The following is an 11,871-nucleotide window of genomic DNA, read 5'->3' on the forward strand; positions in this document are numbered from 1 at the left end:
GTTTGTGGCTCTGCCGTTTGGCCTAGCAACAGCTCCAAGAATTTTTACAAAGGTTCTCGGTGCCCTTCTGTCTGTAATCAGAGAACAGGGTATTGTGGTATTTCCTTATTTGGACGATATCTTGGTACTTGCTCAGTCTTTACATTTAGCAGAATCTCATACGAATCGACTTGTGTTGTTTCTTCAAGATCATGGTTGGAGGATCAATTTACCAAAAAGTTCATTGATTCCTCAGACAAGGGTAACCTTTTTGGGTTTCCAGATAGATTCAGTGTCCATGACTCTATCTTTGACAGACAAGAGACGTCTAAAATTGATATCAGCTTGTCGAAACCTTCAGTCACAATCATTCCCTTCGGTAGCCTTATGCATGGAAATTCTAGGTCTTATGACTGCTGCATCGGACGCGATCCCCTTTGCTCGTTTTCACATGCGACCTCTTCAGCTCTGTATGCTGAACCAATGGTGCAGGGATTACACAAAGATATCTCAAATAAATAAAACCGATTGTACGACACTCTCTGACATGGTGGACAGATCACCATCGTTTAGTTCAGGGGGCTTCTTTTGTTCTTCCGACCTGGACTGTAATTTCAACAGATGCAAGTCTTACAGGTTGGGGAGCTGTGTGGGGGTCTCTGACGGCACAAGGGGTTTGGGAATCTCAGGAGGTGAGATTACCGATCAATATTTTGGAACAATTTTCAGAGCTCTTCAGTCTTGGCCTCTTCTGAAGAGAGAATCGTTCATTTGTTTTCAGACAGACAATGCCACAACTGTGGCATACATCAATCATCAAGGAGGGACTCACAGTCCTCTAGCTATGAAAGAAGTATCTCGAATTCTGGTTTGGGCGGAATCCAGCTCCTGTCTAGTTGCTGCGGTTCATATCCCAGGTATAGACAATTGGGAAGCGGATTATCTCAGTCGCCAAACGTTGCATCCGGGCGAATGGTCTCTTCACCCAGAGGTATTTCTTCAGATTGTTCAAATGTGGGGACTTCCAGAAATAGATCTGATGGCCTCTCATCTAAACAAGAAACTTCCCAGGTATCTGTCCAGATCCAGGGATCCTCAAGTGGAAGCAGTGGATGCATTGTCACTTCCTTGGAAGTATCATCCTGCCTATATCTTTCCACCTCTAGTTCTTCCAAGAGTGATCTCCAAGATTCTGAAGGAATGCTCGTTTGTTCTGCTGGTAGCTCCAGCATGGCCTCACAGGTTTTGGTATGCGGATCTTGTCCGGATGGCTTCTTGCCGACCGTGGACTCTTCCGTTAAGACCAGACCTTCTGTCGCAAGGTCCTTTTTTCCATCAGGATCTCAAATCCTTAAATTTAAAGGTATGGAGATTGAACGCTTGATTCTTAGTCAAAGAGGTTTCTCTGACTCTGTGATTAATACTATGTTACAGGCTCATAAATCTGTATCTAGAAAGATATATTATAGAGTCTGGAAGACATATTTCTTGGTGTCTTTCTCATCATTTTTCCTGACATTCTTTTAGAATTCCGAGAATTTTACAGTTTCTTCAGGATGGTTTAGATAAAGGTTTGTCCGCAAGTTCCTTGAAAGGACAAATCTCCGCTCTTTCTGTTCTTTTTCACAGAAAGATTGCTATTCTTCCTGATATTCATTGTTTTACAAGCTTTACAAGCTTTGGTTCGTATAAAACCTGTTATTCAGTCAATTTCTCCTCCTTGGAGTTTGAATTTGGTTCTGGGGGCTCTTCAAGCTCCTCCATTTGAACCTATGCATTCATTGGACATTAAATTACTTTCTTGGAAAGTTTTGTTTCTTTTGGCCATCTCTTCTGCCAGAAGAGTTTCTGAATTATCTGCTCTTTCTTGTGAATCTCCTTTTCTGATTTTTCACCAGGATAAGGCGGTGTTGCGAACTTCTTTTGAATTTTTACCTAAGGTTGTGAATTCCAACAACATTAGTAGAGAAATTGTGGTTCCTTCATTATGTCCTAATCCTAAGAATTCTAAGGAGAAATCATTGCATTCTTTGGATGTAGTTAGAGCTTTGAAATATTATGTTGAAGCTACTAAGACTTTCCGAAAGACTTCTAGTCTATTTGTTATCTTTTCCGGTTCTAGGAAAGGTCAGAAGGCCTCTGCCATTTCTTTGGCATCTTGGTTGAAATCTTTAATCCATCATGCTTATGTCGAGTCGGGTAAAACTCCGCCTCAAAGGATTACAGCTCATTCTACTAGGTCAGTTTCTACTTCCTGGGCGTTTAGGAATGAAGCTTCGGTTGATCAGATTTGCAAAGCAGCAACTTGGTCTTCTTTGCATACTTTTACTAAATTCTACCATTTTGATGTGTTTTCTTCTTCTGAAGCTGTTTTTGGTAGAAAAGTACTTCAGGCAGCTGTTTCAGTTTGAATCTTCTGCTTATATTTTCAGTTTTTTTCATTATAAAATTTAAATTATTTTGGGTGTGGATTATTTTTCAGCGGAATTGGCTGTCTTTATTTTATCCCTCCCTCTCTAGTGACTCTTGCGTGGAAAGATCCACATCTTGGGTAGTCATTATCCCATACGTCACTAGCTCATGGACTCTTGCTAATTACATGAAAGAAAACATAATTTATGTAAGAACTTACCTGATAAATTCATTTCTTTCATATTAGCAAGAGTCCATGAGGCCCACCCTTTTTTGTGGTGGTTATGATTTTTTTGTATAAAGCACAATTATTCTAATTCCTTATTTTTTATGCTTTCGCACTTTTTTCTTATCACCCCACTTCTTGGCTATTCGTTAAACTGATTTGTGGGTGTGGTGAGGGGTGTATTTGTAGGCATTTTGAGGTTTGGGAAACTTTGCCCCTCCTGGTAGGAATGTATATCCCATACGTCACTAGCTCATGGACTCTTGCTAATATGAAAGAAATGAATTTATCAGGTAAGTTCTTAAATAAATTATGTTATTTCCCATTTTGGCTATAAATAGCTAATAACATGTACTGTTTGTTCATGTGTGCCATATAGATAACATTGTGCTCACTCCAGTGGAGTTATTTTAGTGGAATAAGCACTAATTGCCTGAAATAAAAGTCTGTCAAAAGATTGGAGATAGGGAGGCTGTCTGCAGAAGCTTAGATACAAGGTAGTCATAGAGATAAAAAGTATATTAATATGACAGTGCTGGTTATGCAAAACTGGGGAATAGTAAATATAGGGATTATTTATCTTTTTAAAAAAATAACATTTTAGGTGTTTACTGTCCCTTTAATCCTAAAAGTTTGGCTTTACATGGCTACAACCCAGAGTCACACAACAAAATACAATATAACAGTCCTTACAGAGTTTAGAAACACAGTTTTATTAAAAGACTTTTTAAGGCACAGTAAAAAAGACTTATTTTTCAAGTAAATTTAACTCCTTCAAAATTAGCATTCCTTTTGTTTTACACAATAAAAATAAAACAAAATAAAATGTTCAACAACATTAAGCAGAACAGGCAATTCTGTAACCAAAAAAACAACACACCTTGTTTAAAGAAAATATTTTAAACCACTTAAAATAGGCCTTTCCCTAGCTTTGTACAAAATATTAGTAAATATTTAATACAGAAAAACATGATTTTAAGTCATGAGAAACATTGCTTTGCAACAGCCAATTCTTTCAACAACTTCTTTCAATAGGTTTTTATATGATGCAAAACAAAAAAAACAAACAAAAACACACACATGCACACAACGGGATTAATTATTAGTCTTTTAAAAAGACCAGAAAAGAATACTTTTAAAAAAAAAACAAAAAAAAAAACACTTTTCCCCTCGGCTTTACAGTAACGCCACTGCGGCGTTCCAAACTATGAATATAAATAATGGTCAGTTGTACATTCAACAGGAAATACCTGAATGGCAGGATTGGATGTAAAATCTAGTTCTGTAAAAATCTTCTGTCTGCACAGAATCTAAAACTAACAAGTTGACATTGTGGACGGAAGCAAATCACATTAAAGGGACATGAAACCCAATTTTTTTTCTTTCATGATATAGAAAGAGCATACAATTATAAACAACTTTCTAATTTACTTCTATTATCTAATTTGCTTCATTCTCTTGATATTCTTTGCTGAAAATAATATCTAGATATGCTTAGTAGCTGCTGATTGGTAGCTGCACATAGATGCCTCCTGTTATTGGTTCACCGTGTGCATTGCTATTTCTTCATTAAAGTATATCTAAAGAATGAAGCAAATTAGGCAATAAAAGTAAATTGGAATGTTGTTTAAAATTGTATTCTCTACCTTACTCATGAAAGAAAATGTTTTTTGTATAGTGTCCCTTTAAGTTGCATTTCAGAAAAACAAAATAAAGAATGTAAAAGTTTAAAGAAACATACAAATTATTTATATTTTGCAGTAACTTGCACGGTTGCTTAAAGGGACATGAATCCCAAAATGTTTCTTTCGTGATTTGGGTTGAACATATAATTTTAAACAACTTTCCAGTTTACTTCTATTATCAAATTTGCATTATTCTCTTGGTATCATTTGTTGAAGGAGCAGCAATGCACTACTGGTTTCTAACTGAACACATGAGTGAGTCAATGACAATCACTATATATATGCAGCCACCTATCAGCAACTAGAATTTAGGTTCTTTGCTGCTCCTGAGCTTTCCTAGATAAACATTTCAGCAAAGGATAACAAGAGATAGAAGCAAATTAAATAATAGAAGTAAAATGGGATGTTGTTTAAAACTGTATGTTACGACAAATTTCTAAATTATGACTTTACTGTCCCTTTAATATCAAATATTCTGTATAAGCAAAACACAAAATTCAAAGTGATGCTGAGTATCTAATTGAAAAAGCAGTTTGTCTCCAACTTAAGCTATGATATGGTATATTAAATAAAGAGAGTCAGGCTTAAGTCTGCTTTTATTTACATAGATATATCAAAAGTTTAGATTTTCTGGAAATATCATTAATATTTTGGTGCATACAACCACTTTTTAAGTTTCTAATCAACACAAAATGTACTGCTGTAACAACGTAGAATTTGTAATATTTAAATTGTGTTATTTTAAAACAATCTAATCAAAAACAAAATTTACAATTTTTTAATGTTCTTAATTGTCAACTAAAATTTTGTTACATACATTTTAAAATATTAAATATTGCTTTTTGCCAATTAAAGCTAAAAAGAAAACAATGCAGCTAACTAAATATTACAGGAAAATGAAGACTTAGAATATAATATTTCAAATATGGTTTTATGCACACATAATCCAACTGTTTTCTACAAATAATACAAAAATGCTCAAAAGATCTTACTGCAAGCATTAAAGGGACAGTCTACGCAAAAATTGTTATTGTTTAAAAAGATAGATAACGCCTTTACTACCCATTCCCCAGCTTTGAACAACCAACATTGTTATATTAATACACTTTATAACATTTAAACCTCTACATTTCTGCCTGTTTCAAAGGCTCTATTGACAGCCTCTAAATCACATGCGTTTGAATTTGCTTTTCACAACAGGAGACTGACAGTTCATGTGGGCCATATAGATAACAATGTGTTCACACCTGGGTAGTTATCTAAGAGTTAGCACAACACAGTACAAAATGCAACTCAAAGATTTTAAACAGTCAGTGTCATGTGATCAGGGGTGTGTCAGAAAATACTTAGATACAAGTTAATCACAGAGGTAAAAAGTACAGGTGACTCTCGGTTTACGACTGTTCAATTTACACCGTTTCAGAATACCAACCTTTTTTTCCAGTCATGTGACTGCTATTGAAAAGCATTGAGAAGCAGTGCATTTATTAAAATAGCCAGTAGGTGGAGCTGTCCGCTTGTGTTGCAGCAAAGCCAAGCAAGCTGAAATTAATCAGTTTAACCAGACCTGAGCTATCGAGCAGATTTCAAAGGAACAAGATCTTCCTGTCTATAAATCAGTCCAGATTGGAATGTACAGAAAGAACTGTTTGCAGAAAAATGCAAGTGAAGTCTGTGTTGTGTAATTATTTTATTAGGTTTATAATGCTGTTTAGCAAATGTCTGTTCATTTAACTTCGTTTAATTATATATTCTGTGTTGTGTGATTATTTTATTAGGTTTATAATGCTGTTTAGCATTTAAAGTCTTCATTTCAAAGCTTCAAAAATAATGTATTAGGTGTTATAACAATTTTGAGAGGGGCCTGGAACCTAACTCCCTCACTTCCCTTTGACTTTATTATTATAAACTGGGTTTCAATTTACAACGGTTTCGATTTACAACCATTCCTTCTGGAACCTAACCCCGGCGTAAATTGAGGGCTACCTGTATATTATTATAACTGTGTTGGTTGTGCACAACTGGGGAATGGGTAATAAAGGGAGTATCTATCTTTTAAAACAATAAAAATTATATTGTAGACTGTCCTTTTAACAGAAGATACATTTACTGTGAAAAGAAAAATATTCCATTCTGTGCAGCATTATAAATACACTGAGAGCATCACCAAAACGTATGCAAACAGTGGGAGTGTATTCACTCCCTCAAGTCAGTCCCTTTTAGTAGAACCATATTTCCAAAACATCAAATTATACTCTTAAGGCAAAACATAGGCATCTGATTGTGATTCAATTTACTGAAAATTAAAATTGCAAGTTTTTCTCCTATATATTGTGTACACACATTTTAACTCATATGTCTATAAAAACATAATTTATGCTTACCTGATAAATTTATTTCTCTTGTAGTGTGTTCAGTCCACGGGTCATCCATTACTTATGGGATATATTCTCCTTCCCAACAGGAAGTTGCAAGAGGATCACCCAAGCAGAGCTGCTATATAGCTCCTCCCCTCACATGTCATATCCAGTCATTCGACCAAGACGAGAAAGGAGAAACTATAGGGTGCAGTGGTGACTGGAGTTATAATTTAAAATTTAGAACCTGCCTCAAAAAAGACAGGGCGGGCCGTGGACTGAACACACTACAAGAGAAATAAATTTATCAGGTAAGCATAAATTATGTTTTCTCTTGTTAAGTGTGTTCAGTCCACGGCTCATCCATTACTTATGGGATACCAATACCAAAGCTAAAGTACACGGATGATGGGAGGGACAAGGCAGGAACATTAAACAGAAGGAACCACTGCCTGTAGAACCTTTCTCCCAAAAACAGCCTCCGAAGAAGCAAAAGTGTCAAATTTGTAAAATTTGGAAAAAGTATGAAGTGAAGACCAAGTTGCAGCCTTGAAAATCTGTTCAACAGAGGCCTCATTCTTAAAGGCCCAGGTGGAAGCCACAGCTCTAGTGGAATGAGCTGTAATTCTTTCAGGAGGCTGCTCTCCAGCAGTCTCATAGGCTAAACGTATTATGCTACAAAGCCAAAAAGAGAGAGAGGTAGCCGAAGCCTTTTGGCCTCTCCTCTGTCCAGAGTAAACGACAAACAGAGAAGAAGTTTGCCGAAAATGTTTAGTTGCCTGTAAGTAGAACTTCAGGGCACGGACCACGTCTAGATTATGCAAAAGACGTTCCTTCTTTGAAGAAGGATTAGGACATAATGATGGAACAACAATCTCTTGATTGATATTCCTGTTAGAAACAACCTTAGGTAAAAACCCAGGTTTAGTACGCAGGACTACCTTGTCTGAATGAATGATCAGATAAGGAAAATCATAATGTAAGGCAGATAACTCAGAGACTCTTCGAGCCGAGGAAATAGCCATCAAAAACAGAACTTTCCAAGATAAAAGCTTAATATCAATGGAATGAAGGGGTTCAAATGGAACACCCTGAAGAACTTTAAGAACCAAGTTTAAGCTCCACGGGGGAGCAACAGCTTTAAACACAGGCTTAATCCTAGCCAAAGCCTGACAAAAGGCCTGGACGTCTGGATTCTCTGCCAGACGCTTGTGTAAAAGAATAGACAGAGCAGAAATCCGTCCCTTTAGCGAACTAGTGGATAAACCCTTTTCTAAACCCTCTTGTAGAAAGGACAATATCCTAGGAATCCTAACCTTACTCCATGAGTAACTCTTGGATTCACACCAATATAAATATTTACGCCATATCTTATGGTAAATTTTTCTGGTCACAGGTTTCCGAGCCTGTATTAATGTATCAATAACCGACTCCGAGAAACCACGCTTCGATAGAATCAAGCGTTCAATCTCCATGCAGTCAGCCTCAGAGAGATTAGGTTTGGATGGTTGAAAGGACCCTGAATTAGAAGGTCCTGCCTCAGAGGCAGAGACCATGGTGGACAGGACGACATGTCCACTAGGTCTGCATACCAGGTCCTGCGTGGCCACGCAGGCGCTATCAGAATCACCGATGCTCTCTCCTGTTTGATCTTGGCAATCAGTCGAGGCAGTAACGGAAAAGGTGGAAACACATAAGCCATGTTGAAAACCCAAGGGGCTGCTAGTGCATCTATCAGCACCGCTCCCGGGTCCCTGGACCTGGATCCGTAGCACGGAAGCTTGGCGTTCTGGCGAGATGCCATGATATCCAGTTCCGGTTTGCCCCAACGAAGAATCAGTTGAGCAAATATCTCCGAATGAAGTTCCCACTCCCCCGGATGAAAAGTCTGGCGACTTAGAAAGTCCGCCTCCCAGTTCTCCACGCCTGGGATGTAGATCGCTGACAGGTGGCAAGAGTGAGACTCTGCCCAGCGAATTATCTTTGAGACTTCTAACATCGCTAGGGAACTCCTGGTTCCTCCTTGATGATTGATGTAAGCTACAGTCGTGATGTTGTCCGACTGAAACCTGATGAACCTCAGTGTTGCTAACTGAGGCCAAGCTAGGAGAGCATTGAATATTGCTCTTAATTCCAGAATGTTTATTGGAAGGAGTTTTTCCTCCTGAGTCCACGATCCCTGAGCCTTTAGGGAGTTCCAGACTGCTCCCCAGCCTAGTAGGCTGGCATCTGTTGTTACAATCGTCCAATCTGGTCTGCGAAAGGTCATTCCTTTGGACAGATGAACCCGAGACAACCACCAGACAAGAGAATCCCTGGTCTCCTGGTCCAGATACAGTAAAGGGGACAGATCTGAGTAAAACCCATTCCACTGACTTAGCATGCATAATTGCAGCGGTCTGAGATGCAGGCGCGCAAATGGCACTATGTCCATTGCCGCGACCATTAAGCCGATTACTTCCATGCACTGAGCTACTGATGGGCTTGGAATGGAATGAAGGACACGGCAAGCATTTAGAGTTTTTGATAACCTGGACTCCGTCAGGTAAATCTTCATCTCTACAGAATCTATAAGAGTCCCTAGGAAAGGGACCCTTGTGAGTGGAAACAGAGAACTCTTTTCCATGTTCACTTTCCACCCATGCGACCTCAGAAATGCTAGAACTATCTCTGTATGAGACTTTGCATTTTGAAAACTTGACGCTTGTATCAGAATGTCGTCTAGGTACGGAGCCACCGCTATGCCTCGCGGTCTTAGTACCGCCAGAAGCGAACCCAGAACCTTTGTAAAAATTCTCGGAGCCGTAGCTAACCCGAAGGGAAGAGCTACAAACTGGTAATGCCTGTCTAGAAAGGCAAACCTTAGGTACCAATAATGATCTTTGGGAATCGGTATGTGAAGGTAGGCATCCTTTAAGTCCACTGTGGTCATATACTGACCCTCTTGGATCATGGGTAGGATGGTCCGAATGGTTTCCATCTTGAACGATGGAACCCTTAGGAATTTGTTTAAGATTTTTAAGTCTAAGATTGGTCTGAAGGTTCCCTCTTTTTTGGGAACCACAAACAGATTTGAGTAAAACCCTTGCCCTTGTTCTGTTCGCGGAACTGGGTGGATCACTCCCATCACTAAGAGGTCTTGTACACATTGTAGAAATGCCTCTTTCTTTATTAGGTTTGTTGATAACCTTGACAGATGAAACCTCCCTTGTGGAGGAGAAGTTTTGAAATCCAGAAGGTATCCCTGAGATATAATCTCCAACATCCAGGGATCCTGTACATCTCTTGCCCAAGCCTGGGCGAAGAGAGAAAGTCTGCCCCCCACTAGATCCATCTCCGGAAAGGGGGCCCTGTCTTCATGCTGTCTTAGGGGCGGAAGTAGGCTTTCTGGCCTGCTTGCCCTTGTTCCATGACTGGTTGCCTTTCCAACCTTGTCTGTAACTAGCAGTAGTTCCTTCCTGTTTTGGAGCGGAGGAAGTTGATGCTGCTCCTGCCTTGAAATTACGAAAGGCACGAAAATTAGACTGTTTGGCCTTTGATTTGGCCCTGTCCTGAGGAAGGGTGTGGCCCTTACCTCCAGTAATGTCAGCAATAATTTCCTTCAAGCCGGACCCGAATAAGGTCTGCCCTTTGAAAGGAATATTCAGTAGTTTAGATTTATAAGTTACATCTGCTGACCAGGATTTAAGCCATAGCGCTCTGCGCGCCTGTATGGCGAATCCGGAATTCTTAGCCGTAAGTTTGGTTAAATGCACTACGGCATCCGAAACAAACGCATTAGCTAGCTTAAGCGTTCTAAGCTTGCTCAAAGTCTCATCCAATGGTGCTGTGCGAATCGCCTCTTCCAGAGACTCAAACCAGAATGCCGCTGCAGCAGTGACAGGCGCAATGCATGCAAGAGGCTGTAATATAAAACCTTGTTGAACAAACATTTTCTTAAGGTAACCCTTTAATTTTTTATCCATTGGATCTGAGAAAGCACAACTATCCTCCACCGGGATAGTGGTACGCTTGGCTAAAGTAGAAACTGCTCCCTCCACCTTAGGGACCGTCTGCCATAAGTCTCGTGTGGCGGCGTTTAGAAGTAACATTTTTCAAAATATCGGAGGAGGGGAAAAGGGCACACCAGGTTTATCCCACTCCTTGCTAATAATCTCTGTAAGCCTTTTCGGTATAGGAAAAACGTCAGTACACACCGGTACCGCATAGTATTTATCCAGCCTACATAATTTCTCTGGGATTGCCACCGTGTCACAATCATTCAGAGCCGCTAACACCTCCCCTAGCAACACGCGGAGGTTCTCAAGCTTAAATTTAAAATTTGAAATTTCTGAATCCGGTCTCCCCGAATCAGAACCGTCACCCACAGAATGAAGCTCTCTGTCCTCATGTTCTGCAAATTGTGACGCAGTATCAGACATGGCTCTCGTGTCATCGGCACGCTCTGTCCTTAACCCAGAGCTATCGCGCTTGCCTCTTAACTCGGGCAGATTGGATAATACTTCTTTCATAACATTAGCCATATCATGTAAAGTGATTTGTAAGGGCCTTGATGTACTTGGCGCCACAATCTCACGCACCTCCTGAGCGGGAGGCGAAGGTACTGACACGTGAGGAGAGTTAGACGGCATAACTTCCCCCTCGTTGTCTGGTGATAATTTCTTTATCGGTAAAGATTGACTTTTATTTAAAGTAATATCAATACAATTGGTACACATATTTCTATTGGGCTCCACATCGGCTTTTAAACATAATGAACAAGCAGATTCCTCTGTATCAGACATGTTTAAACAGACTAGCAATGAAGCTAGCAAGCTTGGAAATTACTTTCAATAAGTTTACAAGCAATATAAAAAACGCTGCAGCGCTTTTCAAAAACACAGTTGAATAACAATGAACTAATTCAGTTATAGCCAACAATTTTTAATAGTAAATGTATTAATTAGCAGAGGATTGCACCCATTAGCAAAAGGATGATTAACCCCTCAATACCCAAAAACGGATAATCGAATTAAGATTTAACGCTTTTATCACAGTCACACACACTGTCACAGGTCTGCTGTGACTGATTACCTCCCTCAAAAACGAATTTTGAAGACCCCTGAGCTCTCTAGAGACGTCCTGGATCAAGGAGGAAGAAGCAGGAAGACTGTGCTAGAATTTTAACTGCGCAACAAGGCGCTAAAAAAAGGCCCCTCCCACTCATATTACA

Source organism: Bombina bombina, chromosome 4, assembly GCF_027579735.1.
Source record: "Bombina bombina isolate aBomBom1 chromosome 4, aBomBom1.pri, whole genome shotgun sequence".
Lineage (NCBI taxonomy): Eukaryota > Metazoa > Chordata > Amphibia > Anura > Bombinatoridae > Bombina > Bombina bombina.